The sequence below is a fragment of the Nycticebus coucang genome, chromosome 1 (assembly GCF_027406575.1).
Source record: "Nycticebus coucang isolate mNycCou1 chromosome 1, mNycCou1.pri, whole genome shotgun sequence".
NCBI classification, from domain to species: domain Eukaryota; kingdom Metazoa; phylum Chordata; class Mammalia; order Primates; family Lorisidae; genus Nycticebus; species Nycticebus coucang.
In genome coordinates, this window is record NC_069780.1 from 142,611,475 (window position 1) to 142,625,016 (window position 13,542).

The 13,542-nt window shown below is 35.4% G+C and overlaps 1 protein-coding gene across 1 annotated transcript in view; it reads left to right on the forward strand.

Annotated features, from left to right (window-relative positions):
- The window catches only part of ADAMTS6 (ADAM metallopeptidase with thrombospondin type 1 motif 6), a 410,832-nt gene that overhangs the window by 248,161 nt on the left and 149,129 nt on the right, over positions 1-13,542 (forward strand). The gene's annotated exons all lie outside the window — the stretch shown is intronic.

Here is a 13,542-nt window from a genome sequence, read left to right on the forward strand (position 1 = left end):
TTTCAAAAAACCAACTCCTTGTTTCATTAATTCTCTGAATGATTCTTTTGTTTTCAATTTCATTGATCTCTGATTTGATTTTGGATATTTCTTTTCTTCTACTGAGTTTAGGCTTAGATTTTTCTTCTTTTTCCAATTCCATCAGATCTCTTGTGAGACTGTTGATGTGCTCTCTTTCTGTTTTTCGAATGTAGGCATCTAAAGCGATGAATTTTCCTCTCAAAACTGCTTTTGCAGTATCCCACAGGTTTTGGTAGCTTGTGTCTTCATTGTTGTTATGCTCAAGGAAGTTAATGATTTCCTGTTTTATTTCTTCCTTCACCCATCTGTTATTCAACAGAAGATTGTTTAGTTTCCATGCCTTTGGGTGGGGTCGAGCATTTTTGTTAGAGTTGAGTTCCACCTTTAGTGCCTTATGGTCTGAGAAGATACAAGGTAAAATTTCAATTCTTTTGATTTTGTTGATATTTGTTTTGTGTCCCAGGATATGATCAATTTTGGAGAATGTTCCATGGGGTGATGAGAAGAATGTATATTCTTTATCTTTGGGGTGGAGTGTTCTATATGCGTCTATCAAGCATAGTTGTTCTAGGGTCTCATTTAAATCTCTTACGTCTTTGTTTAATATCTGTTTAGAGGATCTGTCCAGCTCTGTAAGAGGTGTGTTAAAGTCCCCTGTTATGATGGTATTATCAGATATCATATTGCTCAGACTGAGTAAGGTCTGCTTCAAGAATCTGGGAGCATTTAAATTGGGTGCATAAATATTTAGAATTGAAATGTCTTCTTGTTGTATTTTTCCCTTGACCAATATAAAGTGACCATCTTTGTCTTTTTTGACTTTAGTTGCTTTAAATCCACATGTATCTGAAAATAAGATTGCAACTCCTCTTTTCTTCTGAATTCCATTCGCCTGAAAAATTGTCTTCCAACCCTTGACTCGGAGCTTTAATTTGTCTTTTGAAGCCAGGTGTGTTTCTTGCAGACAGCAAATGGATGGCTTGTGTTTTTTAATCCAGTCAGCCAATCTATGTCTCTTCAGTGGGGAATTCAAGCCATTAACATTTATTGAGATAATTTGTAAGTGTGGTAGTATTCTATTCGTCTTATTTTGTGAGAGTCCATTGCTTAGTTTTATCTTTTGCATCAGTGTGGAGGTTAGGTTCTGTCCTTTGATTTCTGAGTTCTTACTTTGCTGCTGATCCATTGTGGTGGTCAGTGTGCAGAACAGGTTGAAGTATTTCCTGTAGAACTGGTCTTGTTGTGGCAAATTTCCTCAATGTTTGTATATCCGTAAATGATTTGATTTCTCCGTCAATTTTGAAGCTTAGCTTAGCAGGGTACAGAATTCTGGGCTGAAAATTGTTCTGTTTAAGTAGATTAAAGGTAGATGACCATTGTCTTCTTGCTTGGAAAGTTTCATTAGAGAAGTCTGCGGTCACTCTGATGGATTTGCCCCTGTAGGTCAACTGGCGCTTACTCCTGGCAGCTTGCAGAATCTTTTCTTTTGTCTTGACTTTGAACAGGTTCATCACAATGTGTCTTGGAGAAGCTCTGTTAGAGTTGAGGCGACCTGGGGTCCGATATCCCTCTGAAGGCAGTGTGTCAGACTCTTTGGTGATGTTTGGGAAATTTTCTTTGATAATATTCTCTAGTATGGCTTCCATTCCTCTGGGGCATTCTTCTTCCCCTTCTGGAATTCCTATAACTCGTATGTTGGAACGCTTCATAAAGTCCCATAATTCTGACAGTGAACGTTCTGCTTTCTCTCTCTTCTTTTCTGCCTCTTTTACTGTCTGAGTTATCTCAAGAACTTTGTCTTCTACCTCTGAAATTCTTTCTTCTGCATGGTCTAACCTGTTGCTGATACTTTCCATTGTATCTTTAAGTTCCCTAATTGACTGTTTCAGTTCCTTCAGGTCTGCTATATCCTTTTTATATTCTTCATATCGTTCATCTCTGATTTGATTCTGTTTTTGGATTTCCTTTTGGTTATTTTCCACTTTATTAGCAATTTCTTTCATTGTTTCCATCATTTCTTTCATTGTTTTCAACATGTGTATTCTAAATTCCCTTTCTGTCATTCCTAACATTTCTATACTGGTGGAATCATCTGCAGTAGCTACCTCATGGTCCCTTGGTGGGGTTGTTCTAGACTGGTTCTTCATGTTGCCTGGAGTTTTCTGCTGATTCTTCCTCATGAGTGATTTCTTTTATCTGTTTCCTTGCCCTAATTTTCCTTTCACTTCCTCTTGCTCTTTAAGTTCTTGTGCCTGTGGACTAAGGGTTACAGGACCAGAAGGGTGAGAAGGTTGAAGAGCAAAAAAAGGGGATGAAAGAAAGGAGGACCGAGTGATAAGAAAAAAAGAAAGATAGAGAAAGGAGAGGGGGTGGGTATAAGGAATATTGACAAAAAGAAGAGAGGCACAGAAAGAGGGAGACAGAGCAATATAGGTGTACAGTAGGGTACTTTGACACAATCTTAAAAAACCCCACCTTCTAGGGGTGCCCAGTTGCGTGGTTCCCTTGAGGTCAGCAGCTCTTTGCTAACCTGATCAGACACAGTACCCCACCTCCACCAAGTAGAGAGGAAAGACAAAAATGCTATAAATCAAACCAAAAGAAGCATACAGAAAACTTTACGGGGATAAAATTGGGTGAAAAACCAAATTATATCGGTAGAAACACTAGCAAAAATGAAGTTGAAGTTATTAAAAAAGGCAGCAATGGGAAATTATAATTAAACTAGGAAAATTGAGAAAGAAAAAGGGATCTGTGTGGAAAAGATTGAAATTAAAAAAACAAAAGAACATTAGCAACGTCAAAATAAACAAACAAAAAAAACAACCAAACAAAAAAAAAAAAGAAAAAAATACACAACCAAAAACAAAGCAGTTTGTATATGTTATTGAATATTGTCTGGGCAACACGTGGTCTTCTGGGGTATGAGATGTTAGTCACAGTTCTGATACGCCTGGAGGCTGCTGATTTCTCAAACCCCAGCAGGTAGACACCCTAAATCTCTCTTCAGCCTACTTAAAAGGCACTTTGAACTTGTAAACTTGCTGAGCGGAAGCTTTCCCAGCTTTCTCGCTCCAATCGCTGAAGTGGCTATCCACTTACCCAGTGTGCCAAAACTGTCTCACTTTGCCCCTGAGGGTTAGGGCTGCAAGGCAGCTCAAACCCCACCCTTAGGCTACTTGGTTGCTGGGTTACCAGCTCCCACCCGTTTCTAGCTCTGTGACCCTGAGGGCGGAGCTTGCCGGGGCAGATCACTGACAATGGATCCGTGTGACCCAGCGCCAAACACTATTAGCTCCGTCTGGCTCAGCGGCTCAGACTGGGGCCCTAGACAACGGCCAAAGTTCTCCGCACTCCCGCTCAGGCCTTCCCCAAGGCAGTTCAACTCAGTGCCAAGTCCAAGGACATCAAAACAGTTCACAGGTAAGGCCTTTCTGGTTTGCAGTCTCCCTGCTACTGAACTTACAGTTGTGGGCGGGTTTAGACGGATTGAACACACGCGACCACTTGCCGGTTTTCCACTGTTTTAGTCCTCCTCTTGGGGTCCAGAAGTCTCTCGCTGACTCCCTGTATCTTCATAGGAGTGATGATAGGCAGTTCCCACCAGCCAGAGATTCCTGGAGTCCTATCTCCCCAGACTCACGGTGCCCAGATGCAAGGAAGCTGTTACTCGGCTGCCATCTTGCTCCGCCCTAACATCATTTCTCTAGTCCAGGCATCCTCAAACTTTTTAACAGGGGGCCAATTCACTGTCCCTCAGACCGTTGGAGGGCTGCACCATAGTTTTAAAAAAAAAACTATGAACAAATTCCTATGCACACTGCACATATCTTATTTTGAAGCAAAAAACAAAACGGGAACAAATACAGTTCCCACCACCACATGTGACCCGCGGGCCGTAGTTTGAGGACCCCTGCTCTAGTCCAAAATAAATATAGGGCGGTGCCTATAGCTCAGTGAGTGGGGCACCGGCCCCATATACCAATGGTGGCGAGTTCGAACCAGCCCCAGTCAAACTGCAAGAAAAAAATAGCGGGGTGTTGTGGCAGGTGCCTGTAGTCCTAGCTACTCTGGAGGCTGACAAGAGAAATGCCTAAACCCAAGAGCTGTGGGTTGCTGTGAGCTGTGATGCCATGGTACTCTACCGATGGTGACAAAGTGAGACTCTGCCTCTTAAAGAAAAAAAAAAAGGAAATATAAAGTAAACAGAAAGTAATGTCATAAGCAAAAAAATATAAAACAAGAAATGTGCATTAAAATGATGTATTACCTAACCACATCAAGAATATATTTCAGCATCAAATAGCAAATTTCAACAATTCAAAAATTGCAGTTACTTTTACACCAACCTAAATATCTGAAAAAACTATGAAAATACTCTTCTTTTTTCCAACTACACATTAATTTGAGGCCAGATTTTCATCAGATACTTCATCCAAAACAAAATACTACAAGATATTGAATGAGGAAACAGATATCAGAATCCAGTTATCTTTGATAAGATTAGTGAAAATGAAATAAAATAATACCTTTCTTACTGAAATATTTTATTTTGAGAAGTATAATACTTTTAAATGACTGTGTTAATATACAGGGATTATTATGCATTTAAATGAATTATGCATTTAAAATGTCTTAGTTAATTGTTAATATAATAAATATGACTAGTTAAAACCTCATAAACAAAAGTTCTTTGGAGTCTTCAATATTAAAATTTTAAGAGGGTAAAAGATCCTAAGGCCAAATGAAGAAATTGTTCTACAGATAGTCTTACATATATTACCAGGAGACATATTCAAGAATACTTATCAGTACTGTTCAGAGTAGGCCTATACTGGGAATCATCTTGAATGTATCATTATAAAATATTTAAATAAATGGTATATTTACAATTATAGCCTGTTCGGCAGTAAAAAAATGAATGCTGTACAGCTGGACATTTCAGCAGAAAAGACTCTTAACAAATTGTTGAATGAATGAAGCAAGTTATAAAAGAATATGTACAGTGTGATTCTACTTTTATAGATTTCAAAACCTAACAGAATTAACAAATATTGTTTAGGGATGTGTAGGAAATGATTGCCACAAAAGTGGCTATGGGTTTTCTTTTGCGGGGAGGAAGAATATGATTGTTAAAAGTGAACATGAGAGACATTTTTTCATTATGCTGAAATGATCTGTTTTTTAAATTTGGTAGAGATAGCATGGATGTTTGCTTTATAATTATTTTTTAGAACATACATCTATGTCTTATTTTCTCTTAAGTATTATGATTTAAAATATCATATTTTAGGTATGTAGGAGACTAAAAATAACCTCACAAAAACAAACACACCAAGAAAAAAATGTAATTAAGTAATAAGACAAGGAAATTAATTGGACTGGTCAATTTTACCTTGTCGTATGTATTGCCTACTATGAAACCCAGTAAGCTATCAAACTTTGACATTATTTTAAAACAAAACTGATGTTTATCTTGTAGCAATTTTTGTTGAACTAACCCATGAAAGCTTTCTTCCCATAGTTCTTATTAGAAATGATTTTTATGCCAGTTTGGGTACAAGATTTAGGCCATTACTCCATGGTCTGCTGGTGTTAAATACCATCGCCGAGAAATCTGAAACTACTCTAATTGTATTCATTTTTGAAGTCCAAGAAGTTTAGTGGGATGTGGGTAAGTGTAGATTCATCATCCTATGTTAGTTTTTCCTAGAATATAGAGTAGTTCAATTTTGATTAGATTTTAGCTATTTTTATTTCTTGAATATTTTCTTGCATTGCATTTTAATGCTTTCTTTCTTTTAAAAATGATTTTGCTTCTCTTTTTTGTGGACATCAGTAATACATATATTAGGGATTCCTTTACTTTGATCTTTTTAATCTCTGTCCATTTTCATTTTGCTTGTTTTTCTTTGTCTTGTGAGAAATATTTCTAACAGTTATCTAACTTTTTTGCTACTTTGATGGGACCTTTTCTTATGATAGTTTTTTTTTTTTCTCTTCAGTTATTTCCTCTGGTGGGTCATGTTCTCATCTCTTGCCTTACCATATCTTCCCTGATTGCTTATATCTACATTAAATTGCTTTATAAAATGATGACTTCATTAAATTTGTTCAAATTCTGGCCAGATGTGTCTAATTTATATAGTTTGTGTAGCAACTTTTTTTCTATCAAGTATTCTTCATCTTCTATTTGTATTTTCCTGTTCTTTAAAAAATTTTCATGTATTTATAGATCCACTTGTTATTAATTTTGAATGGCACATATTTGAATAAGCTTGATTTTCCTCGATGAAATATTTATGTGGGATTTATATTGGGTAGGGGCCAGAGCTACTTTCTCAGTAAGTAATAATTTATTAATGATACAGTATTTTTATACGATTCAATTTCTTTAACTCTATATTTTTTATTAAACTGATAGTGAGACAAAATCTCTCATCTTTTCTGACAGACTCTTACTTCTTATAAAAATGGTTTGTGTGACTCTGTTATCTCAGCCTACCCTTTTTTTGACAACTAGAACAAGGGGGTATATTTCAACAGTTTGGATTCTTATTCTAACTGTTCATAAGAAGTTATTATTGGTTTTGCTCCTCAAGTTGTTGCACTTAACCTTGAGGAAACATGCTCTCTTCGCTTTAGCACAGATTTTCAGTGATTGGTGTCTTCCTTACTGTCTGTCTTCACCTCTCTTCAACTTTGCTTTATTCGGCCATCCTTCCACACACATGATATTGCAATTCGTGGTTTTAGAAGTATCCTACTTTTCATTAAATGTAGAGTTGTCTTTCTTTCTTTCTTTTTTCTTATTGTTTTTGAGTAATATCTTACAGGGCCAAGAGGGAATTTTTTTATTCAATATTTGGAAAAAGTTAATGCTTTTTAAACTTTTGAGATATAAAAAGAAATACTAAGATAATGAGAGGGAATGTATGTTTTTTTTCCTTGAACCTATCCAGAGATTTAATTGAAATTCTTGTACCTAGAATTTATGTCCTGGGAAGGAAATACAACAAAAAGAGCTTACTTTGTTTTAATAGATATCTTTGAGAATTTGTTCATTTTCCAAACATTTAAGACTAATTTGGTGGAGTACTTTGCTTTCAGGATTACTTAATTTTCTGTGATGATTACTATTCTCTCTCTATCAATCACTCTCATTGGATTTGAGATTTGATTTTACCCTACTTAGAAACTAATAGGTTACCTATTACTGTTGCATGGATGCTAGCAAAAGATATGATATTTCTGGGTCAGAGGCAAAGGATTTTACAAGCAGCATAAGCATCAGCATATTTACATTATTTCCCCTTAGCCCCAAATTCCACAGTGATGACACAATACTGCCCATATAAATGCACACATAGCAGGTTTGCATCACACCTGAGAAACATTTGAGCTTGGAGAATCTATGATCTTTATAGAAATAAATACATTAACCCTTTCTTTGTCCAAGGGAGATGTTACCTTACCTGTCAAAGTTACCCTGCAAAAGGATCTGAGTTCAAGAAAGTGATCAGAGCCTTGCATTCTTGGCATACTCAGCAAGAAGTGGAGGAACACAGAGGCCCAAAGAAGACTCTCTCTTTCCTAACCTCTCTCTTTGTTTCTCTGTCACTTTCTGTCTGTGTGTGTGTGTTCCAAAAACCCTCCACAAATGAAAATCAGTAACTCTGTATAATCTGAATTGCTTTACTACACACATAAAACTAACTATGGAGATGTTCCCTTTTTTTTTTTTTTTGAGACAGTCTTAAGTTGTCACTCTTTGAAGAGTGCTGTGGCATCACAGCTCACAGCAACCTCAAACTCTTGGGCTTAAGTGATTCTCTTGCCTTAGCCTCCCAAGTAGTTGGGACCACAGGCACTGGCCACAACCCCCCGGCTATTTTTTCGTTGTTGTTGCAGTTGTCATTGTTGTTTTAGCTGGCCTGGGTCAGGTTTGAACCTGCCAGCCTTGGTGTATATGGCCAGCGCCCTACCCACTGAGCTATGGGTGCTGCCAAGATGTTCTTTTGTTACCACTGTTCACCCATTAGTACCTTAACTAGCCCCAGGTTTGCCAAACTTGGCTCTGTTCTTCTTTTTTCATCATTACTTTTAAAACTCAAAAACAAAGAGTGAGTTAATATTCTCTCTCTCTTTTTACCTTTACTTACTTCATTGGCAGAGCATCATTTTCAGTATCTGTACACTCAAAAGGCCTTTGTTTAGTATCTCTATAAATGTATATATTTCTATATTCCCATTAATCCCCTCCCACAGACAACTGCTCTAATGAATTTGATGTGTATCTTTTGAATACATATGTATGCTTATGAAATATTGCAGGTTGTTTTATATTGTGTATGTGCTTGCTTTTTAACTTTTAAGTTTGAAAATATTTTAGATTTACCGAAAATTTGCTATGGTAGAAAGATTTTCCACGTGTCTTTCACCCAGATCCAGAAATTGTTAATAGTTTGCAGCACTTCTTTTATCGCTCTCTATGTATTTTCCAAACTCTTTGAGAGTAAGTTATATTTCTAAAATTTCAGTATTTTTTTCCTGAGAACAAAGGATATTTTCTTTTTTTTTTTTTTTTTTTAATTTGGCCGGGGCTGGGTTTGAACCCGCCACCTCCGGCATATGGGACCGGCGCCCTACCCGCTGAGCCACAGGCGCCGCCCAGGATATTTTCTTATATAAACACAGTACAATTATCAAATTAGAAAAATTGACTCGGATACACTATTATTATCTAATATACAATCAAGTTTCAAATTTCATCAATTGTCCCAACAATGTCCTTTATAGCAGTTTTTCTTTCTAATACAGTTCCACTACAGTTTCCATTGCATTTGTTTGTGTCTCTTTAGTCTTTAATTTAGAATAGTTTCTCAGCCCATCTTTTGTTATTCAACAGTGTAAGTGTAATTTTTGTTTCATTGTATGGTATAATGCTAAATACTTTGTTCCCTTTCTTATTTTTTACTTTTGTTATGATGTATTCATATATATGTGTAGACATCTATTTTCTTTGTTGCTTCTGGCTTCTGCTTAGTATTCCGTAATACATCTCTGCCAAAGTTTACTTACCCATTTCCTAGGGACAGACACCTAAATTGTCTTCAGCTCCTTGCTACCATAAATAATTATGCCATAAACTTATATGTATTCCTTTTCAGAGTATTTCTGAGATATATATCCAAGAATAGGATTGCTGGATTATAATGTATGTGGCTATTTAATTTGACTAAGTCCTAATGAGTTGCTCTCTCAGAACAGCTGCTCTGATCACACTATAACTACTCTGTGCTAAAATACTTGTTTCTTTACACCAGTGCTGATACTTTGTCCTAGCTGATAGTCTTATTTTTGCCAGTGTGATGGTTTTAAAGTGGCATCTTGTTTTATTTTCTTTAATCACTAATGAGTTTCACTTCTTTTGTCAAAAGGAAGAAAATACCGTAGAAGAATACAGTAGAACCTCCATAGTTGACCACCTCCCTACCTTGCCCACCTCTTTATGTTGGCCTAATTTTCACAGACCAGATGTGCACCAATTTACTTATCAGTACAGTAGGCCTAGTTCCTTATGTTGACCACCTCTGTGTGTTGACCAGTACGTTATAGTCCCTTAGGTGTTCAACTTACAAAGGTACCACTGTATATTTTGTGATCAACCTGAAGCTCTATACTCTGATCTCTGAACAGAGGGATCTTTTGAAATTAATGTCATGAATGGCATTTGTAAACTCCCATTTCATTTTGTATCACTGTTGGTGACCTATTGGACATTGGCAGATCATTTCTGAGATTTCTTATGTTTAAAATATGGGCTAAAGGATCGGCAATTGTAGGTCAGTGGCTAGTGTGCTAGCCACATACACCAGGGCTGGCTGTTTTGAACCCAGCCCAGGGCTTCCAAACAACAGTGACAACTACAACAACAAAATAGCCAGGCATTGTGGTGGGTGCTTGAGGCAAGAGAATTGCTTATGCCCAAGAGTTTGAGGTTGCTATGAGCTGTGACACCATGACACTCTACCAAGGGCGACATAGTGAGACTCCGTCTCAAAAAAAAAAAAAAAAAAGAATAATAAAATAAGAGCTATAAAAATATCTTCTCTTAGGTGAAACCTAAATCCTTAAGATAGCTACTTGTATCTCAAATCTAAACCATAAGGATTGCTATTAGAAATAGAACTCTGGACTTTCTCCTTCAGTACTTGAGTTCATTGGTTTTAAAATCTTTTTGCTTGGATACTTCAGAAAGAATTTAAGAAAATTCTATACCCTATTTTATATTATTTAGTAGATGTCTAAAATTTTCCTTTTATGTCTAAGTGATTGCAAAGGATAAAATTTCTAGAGTATTGCCAATTTTGACATTCAAAAATAAAATAGGCATATTCCTTTCCTAAATATTAAATATATCTAATTTAATCCATAACCCATAGTAATTAGGTAATTATCATTATATATTTTAAAAATACATGAGCAGGATCTGTAGTCGAAATTTACATCACTTTTCCCTTTTTTAATTCAATATAATTATTCTCTTTCAGAATTTTATCTTAATGTATATTTCAAAATATCTTAATATGTTTTAAAAGATATTTTATGCTTAGGAATATTTTAAGTTATACGCAGTATCATATATCTCTACAACAAAATCGAGTAAATTAAAATTAGATGAAAATTTTTTCTGTGATCAAAAAGAAAAAAATTTTTCTTCTGGATTTAATGTTCATTACATTACTTAATCATTAATGATTGGAGGAGGACACATATTATAAATTTTGATAAATTATTAAATGTGTGAGTAAATTTTTTACTAGAAGATGTATCTTTAATTAGTTGTAGTTTTCAGTTACTGCAATTATCTCTGTATTGCTAGAATGAGGCAAGATTTTGTCATCAATTATATTTCTATATTTTGTTCTTATAGATGTGAATGCCAAGAAAATTACTCACATAAGAAATAGACATGTATATAAGGAGTTTATTATAGAAATGTCACTCAATTCTTTGAATTATTTGTCAAAACGTAAACATGGTAATCTATTATCAAAAAGTAATTTACTATTAGTAAACTTACTTTGACTAAGTCCTCCTGGAAACTTGATGAAAGTAAAGAATTGGAAACCACCTGATCTGGTTTAATTAAAATCAATCATTTAAAGTAATTCTCTTTCGTAACACTGACACTGAATGTTTCCATTTATCTCTATTCTTAGCACTCATATTTTTACACTCCCAGGGAATACACTATTATACAATTATGGATGGGTGAACTATATGCTTTTCTTTTGTAAGGTAGGAAAATATGATTCCAAAAGTAGAAGTTTTACTTTTTAAAGAAAAGAGTACATAAGAAAGTTGAGGAACTAAAAATTGGTTCTCTTAAAGCTTGCTTACATTTATTTTAACATGACACAAAGGTATATATAAAACAATTACTAAAAGGTAATGCTATGAATGAGTCATAGTATTGTTAACACAGTAGCATCCACCTTTGGGAGAAATAAGAAATATTAATTTCCTAGAATTACTCATTTACACTTTTTAGCTTTTTATGTGAATCTATTGATTGTTTTCACAGAATATACATCTGATTTAGCACACTTGAAACTTCACTTTCAATAGCTGGGTATTGTGGCGGGCGCCTCTAGTCCTAGCTGCTGGGGAGGCTGAGGCAAGAGAATCACGTAAGCCCAGGAGTTGGAGGTTGCTGTGAGTCGTATGACACCACGGCACTCTATCAAGGGCCGTAAAGTGAGACTCTGTCTCTACAAAAAAGAAAAAAAACAAAAAAACTTCACTTTCAGATTCCTAGAAGACCTCAAAGAGGTTGACTCCAGTGCATTAGTGTGAAACTAGAATACTAAATATGGATGTTATTGGAAGGTTAATTGATGTTTTAATTTAGGGCTGTGTATACTCATATACTTCTTCTCTTTCTTTGCTGGTTTACCTGAATTACTAACTCCTCCTCTTTACCCTCCACATGTGAACATGGTATATATTTTAATTATAGCTCTTTTTATATTGTACTTAATAAAGACTAATACATTCTACTTCCTAAACATATCTCAAATCTAAGTCCACCTGTTTATCCAGTGCCCTATTTCAGACCAAAATTATTTCTCAAGCTAGGCATGGTGGTTCACACCTGTAATTCTAGCACTCTGGGAGGCCGAGGCGGTTGGATTGCCTGAGCTCACGAATTTGAGACCAGCCTGAGCAAGAGTGAGACCCTGTCTCTAAAGAAAAAAATAGCTGGGTCTTGTGGCGGCCACCTGTAGTCCCAGCTAGTCAGTAGGCTGAGGCAAAAGGATTGCTTGAGCTCAAGGCTTTGAGGTTGCTATGAGCTATGATGTCACAGCATGCTACTCAGGGCAACAAAGTGAGACTCTGTCTCAACGAAAAAAAAAAATTAAAAAATGAAACAAAACAAAACACAAAAAATTCTTAAAAATGATCTTCTGTCTGCCCCCACCATGCTCCATTCTTTTCCCGCTTTAATATCTCTACCATAAGAGTTACTATAATAACCTGTCCAAAATTGAATCAATTCAATATTCTCTGACTCAGAAATATTCAGTTGCTCTTAATTACAAAGTCTGTCATATTTATATGCAGCAGAGGACAAATAAGAATGTTTACTTTCATTAGTTATCTTCTACTAATCTATTTTCAACCACCTTTTCAGGATTTTTCTCTAGCACCTTTCCTTGAACATATATCATATGGTGCATTTATTAGAATGTCACAATGGAGGCACCATATTATTTTTTAAGTAATAATCAACCCAGATCTGGCTACTTATGAAGATTAAAGTGTATTCATATGCAGTGGGTAAGCCATTTCAGAAAAAGGTTTTAATGATTGAAATGTGTTTTTAGTCACATTGTTAGCACTAAACATGGCTATTCTACATAGGAAAAAAATGATGAAGAAAATCTTTGAAAAATGGCATTTTCTTAGTTCTTGTGTTAAGACATTTATATTCTACATTTACTAAGTTTCACATGTACCCTTGTAAGATGAAGTGAGACTATGACAAGGAAAAACCATAATTCTTAAATAATATATCAACGTTTTTCAAAAGGTGTTTTGAAAATACACATACACAAATAAAAACTGTATTTAATGCTCCTTATCAATATTAACAAGAAAAAGGACTTCTGTATTTGGCCTATAAAACCTATAAACCTATACCAATAGATCATAGGTATCCTTTTATCATTCCCTTTTAGAGTGAGCATTGTGAAGTAGAATGAATGCTAGCATGTTAAAAGGCAGGTTCTACTAACAATCTCAACACTTATGAACTCTGATCTTTAATAGATTGTTAATCTTGGCTAAATGTTTACTCATCTATGAAGTTAGGATTCATGTGTTCCTTTTTCTGTTCAAGAAGAAATTAAATCATGTGAGATAACATATGATAGTATATGATAAATTTAAATAGAATTAGGTGTGTGTGTGTGTGTGTGTGTATATGTATATGGTATCATTAAATTATTCCTT